The sequence below is a fragment of the Haemaphysalis longicornis genome, unplaced genomic scaffold (assembly GCF_048455015.1).
Source record: "Haemaphysalis longicornis isolate Haplotype H1 unplaced genomic scaffold, Haemaphysalis longicornis Haplotype H1 scaffold_2, whole genome shotgun sequence".
Classification (NCBI taxonomy): Eukaryota; Metazoa; Arthropoda; class Arachnida; order Ixodida; family Ixodidae; genus Haemaphysalis; species Haemaphysalis longicornis.
The window spans coordinates 119240693-119245424 of NW_027526295.1; the positions used below are offsets into that span (position 1 = coordinate 119240693).

At 46.2% G+C, this 4732-nt stretch overlaps 1 non-coding gene across 1 annotated transcript; it reads right to left on the bottom strand.

Moving 5' to 3' along the window:
- Positions 1-2241: 2241 nt before the first annotated feature.
- LOC144171222 (U1 spliceosomal RNA) lies at positions 2242-2403 on the bottom strand. The gene has a single exon (XR_013322895.1). It is a non-coding gene; the product is annotated as a U1 spliceosomal RNA (small nuclear RNA).
- Positions 2404-4732: the final 2329 nt, after the last annotated feature.

Sequence of the window (4732 nt, forward strand, 5' to 3'; positions counted from 1 at the left end):
AAGAACGTGCAGCCACAGAAACGTTCCGACAAGGCCAAAAAAGCTATCGCGGAAATCCGTTCTGGTCAGGCACTTTGAACTACGTCGTCGCACATGCCTGCCTAAGGTACACGTTTTCTTTTTCGAACAGCGGTACCGACGGGCTGCTCACGCATGCGCTGCCTTTTGCGTCTATCATTCCATATGAGAGAGGCTCACACTTTTAGCAAGAATGATGGAGTAAAGGTCGTTGCAGCAGAGAAGAAGCAAATCGGCTGCAATCATCCTATAAACCTCGTGAAGGTTGCGTAGAGCCTCGCTAACTTAAAGTGTTACGCGTTATTGTGAACTTCCTTAATTTTTTGAACGGTTCGAAGTAACAGAATAGGCTGAGTGACTCCTTTAGCAGTTACAGCATTTGTGCATACGTTTGGTTGTTTTAAAGTGAGGTGGCCTGTTAAGCTAATTTTTGGCATGCATGTGTTTTCCACATGCGGTAGTACTGCATATTGCGTTGATTGGACTGACACCTAAAGAAAATACTCGAACGGCGTATTTGGATTGCTTTGAAAAACCTGGAAGACTGAGCTTAAGGATTCAGGGATGGTGCCTCTGTAAAAGATTAATAGTTCGCTTTGGATTCAGCTTTTGTTGTTTACTGCTACTGCAATGCATTGTTCACAAAACCTTTTGAGGATCCCCTTGTTTTCATGCAGCGGTTCCTTTTCAGGAAATAGCCTCTGTGAGGTAGGTACATAAGTTGGCTATGAATGAGATATTTTTATGTGACTGATGCTCGCCTGTCCGAGAAAGTTGTCTAACTGCTCCTTGCTGCGCACGTAAATCTCTACATTTCTGCACAAGAGCTTCTGTGTTGTTAGTTGGTTGTAGGAGTGAAATCTGGGTGTGGTTTTTAACGAACTCATTGGTGACTACTCAAAGTCCTATATACTAGGTTATGGTGAATTCGTTGTTTTGTGGTTTGATACATGTGAGGCTATGCATTAATTTTCGCTTTGGCGCGTACTCTCGTGTGGGCCTGATATTTACGTTTATGAAGGTGTGATCATTCCTTTAGAAACCAGAAACTCAGCTGAGTCGTGGAACTCTGTGACTCCTACCCGATTCTAGACCAAGGCACCCATGGCCACTCTTTGCCCTTTTTATGTTGCAGCCCTTGAATTTGGCCACACAGAAGTGCAGTATAGATATTTGAAATCCACAAAGAACCCACTCGCTTTCGCCGCGCTTACAGAAAGTGGCCCACGCCAGGCAACCGGAAGAGATCCTAGCCTCTAGGCGCCTACTGAGATCGAACCAAAACCGTGGTAATAAGTCCGCTTGTGGCCCAACGACAGGTGGCGTTGGTCAGGGTTATGTACGCCTATAGGGGTGCCTTCTGCTACCATCGTGTCGCCAATCTACCACCGGGAATGTCGGTTTCCCCATTAAACAGTAAAGTAGGGGGCATACGAACTGCGAACGAATGACAGTCGCTTCCTGGACACAGGAAAAGTAAGCATCAGTAGCACATTTTGTGCATTCCCTCAGAACGCCTTGTAGTAGTTTGCCCTCTTTAGGTTTTTCTACTGTAAATGGCTAAAGACGTATATTGATGTATATCTTTCGTTTTACTGACTCAAGCCATGCCCGGATGCTTCGTCTTCGCCATCGGCATGAGCGCACATGGTGGTAGTTTTACAGGAGACACTGTTGTGATATTTACCGAAGTCCTATTTTATGATGTGTCGCGCAAAGTATCTCAGTTTCAGTGGGTGCCCAGGCGTCTTAAAGTCGTCATGTTGGCAATTCATCCTTCAGCCGTGTTTTTGTTTTTGTGCGAAAGCAATAAATTGCTCATCGTGCACAGAAGTAGCTGTCTTGGGACAGTAGGAGCGAAACGGCTCCTCAAATAGTTGAGGACGCAAGCTGTTTAACAGTAATGTAGTTGAGTTGTAGAAAAATTAACAAAAAAGTTTGAACTGGAACGGAATGGCACCCAGATCCCCACGATGCGAATAGAGCCCTCGTTCCCAGTGCTACTTTACCGCCGTGGCTACAGCTTACTCAATGAGGTTCTCTTGGCTCCCAGAAACAGTCGCGGACGCAACGCTGGGCAGCCGCATATAAGAGTACCTCTAAAACAAGTGTTATACGTATGAAGGTATAAAATGACAGCCGCGTTACCCTGTTGGATTTAAGAACTCACGAGTAAAGTCATGCGCGGTGAGGATACTCATCTGTCTTTCGAATTAGAAAGGAAGGGGATCCGCTCTGGCGCAGTTCCCCGCTACCAAAAATTAAGTGCCCCACCTCCCAGTTACGGGATAGTGGCAGGGCTCAACACGGGCGCAGTGCAATGCCCGTGTCCTCCCTGGAGGCACCCCCTCAATGATCAGGGTAACCCCTGCACCAGGTAAGTATGCCCGGGGAGCGCCCCGCGTTGCAACGCCACCGAGGAAGACGCACCACAGGGCTTCGGTGGGCAGGTTGCGGGATATTAAAATTTGGCCTAGACGAAAACGGCGACTGCATAAAGTGTAAATTTATCTAAACGGCCAACTAAGCTCTGCAATCTCTTTTGATCTATCATGTTAATGGCTAAAAGCCCAGGTGTGTATATATATAAAAGAACACCCTAACTATGAAAACAGGCTGTTCCTCCATAATCATAGTTTCAAGTCGCTAGGAGCGCAATTGTTGCGTTCTGGGTAGTATTCTGGAGAACAGATGGGAAGTCACACATAAAACTTACGATTCTTAAGCTGCAGAGCTTTTGTATTTTATGGCTCAAAATGAGCAGAGAGACAAAATGGAATTAAGTGCAGTTTGTTGAACTCTCTTCATAACAACCCTCTTTTTTTAGGCCACTGGCCACCCCTTTGCCCAATAGAGATGTACAAATACACGCTTCCCTCCTGTAACCGCAATCAGTCGGCCGACAGCCTTGAACTTGAGTTGCCACAGTTCACCAATAAACGCAATACACTTTTTCAAGATACAGTGACTGCTTTTAAGGAAAAATGGAGTTGAGTGGAAAGAGTATTTATTCCTTCAGGACAGAAAACAATGAGTTGCTCTTCCACATACATTGCACAAGCCAAGAGCAATAAATGGTGCAAAACCGAAAGTGTATTTCTATTTTATGGCTCTATATCACATCAAGAGACCGTGGGTTTAACAGGCACAAAGAAGGCTTGCAAAAATAAAAATGCTAGCTGGTGAAAAATGGAAAGCTGTTATTTTGCAGCCGCTTCTAAATTTGATGCCATCCGCATAAAAGGCAGGCTTCTATACTACCACTAAACAAAGCATCAATCTGATTCAGTAATGGAGATAGTGCTCTGCCTGAAAATACTGAAGATTTCGGAAAACTTCGGCCTTAAATTAATTTGACCCTGTTTCTCCTTCACATCGTCTGTGTTTTCGTCTTCGGGAGGGGAAAATGTGCTTTCTTCGTGCATGGACACATCTTCAGGTGAACAAAAAGCGTTTTAGGCGTAAAATAAACAATAAAACCAGGGGCATCCAGTCGCGAAGGAAGTACCTAGCCATTTTCTTGCTTTGGTGGCCCTATGATACCCTCGCGGCATCCTGGCGATATGAAAAAGAATGTTTTGTACACTTTTGTATTGTAGTTTGTGTTTTTGAATTATGTGTGACGCAGGCATTCTCTACAACAGTGCCTTACAAACAAATGGGCATTTACTGTTCTCCACCAGTTCAAAGTCACGATTCTGGGGCACAGAGGATGTCGTCATTTTGGAGCCACCAGATAACGAACCTGCTTCCCAAAAAGCTGTGTTCATTCTGTCTGCCGCCAGAACTGAACTCTGTGCTCCTAACCGCAGCAGGGCTTAATGGCACTACTGGTGGCACAACGGTTGTGGTGGTGGGAGATATAAACGTGGGAGTCTCATCGAACAATGCACCTTGTACACTGTCCTCTGCAATCTCGCGGTTTGGGTCTGGTTTGGTGTTGCACAGGCAATCAGATGCCTACGACTGGGCAGCGAAAGGGACACCCACGTGTGGGTCCGCTAAAATAAAGGTCGGTGCTTTGGAGGTGTTAACTCGCGATGGAACGGACGCATGTCGCTTCCTTGGAGGAAGAAGAGCAGAAACTGAAGAAGCGTCAGCGCGAACATAAGCGTGAATGGGCTCGAAAACGACGGAAAGCCGCTGACGTTGCCGACTCAAGTTCGAGCTGGTCGAGTAGCTGCGAATCCCTCCCGGCTGAACACCAACTCACCGCTTTGAACGCCGTCGTGAGCTGATCACTTGCTCAGCTAAAAGAGGTTTGAGAGCGACATGTTCCAGTGTCTTTCACCTAAAATCACCCGCTCATGAGCGGTCGCAGGTTTATGCGTGCACAGAATGGGAGTGGAGGCAGGCGGAGCGTCAAACGTGCCGTCAAACAGCGCAATGCGACCGGTGATGTTCCTCATTGGTAGAGTGGATTCGCTAAGCTTGTTACACAAACAGTAAGATGCCTACGACGCGGGTAAGGGAACAGACAGCTAAAGGGTTTTCCGCTAGGATAAATCTCGGGTCCTTCTGAATTTCATTAATTAGCTAGGAAGTATTGTCAGTCGTAAATTACCAAAACACGTGTTTTATTTCGTGCACTCCATGGAGTCGTGCAGCTTCGCTGGTCGTCCTTCTTCACAGAGTGAAAGGGCAGTAATTTTTTTCTTAATAATAATGTGAATGGTTTTGTAACGTCACCGTTGTTTTGGTTCACAGGACCATG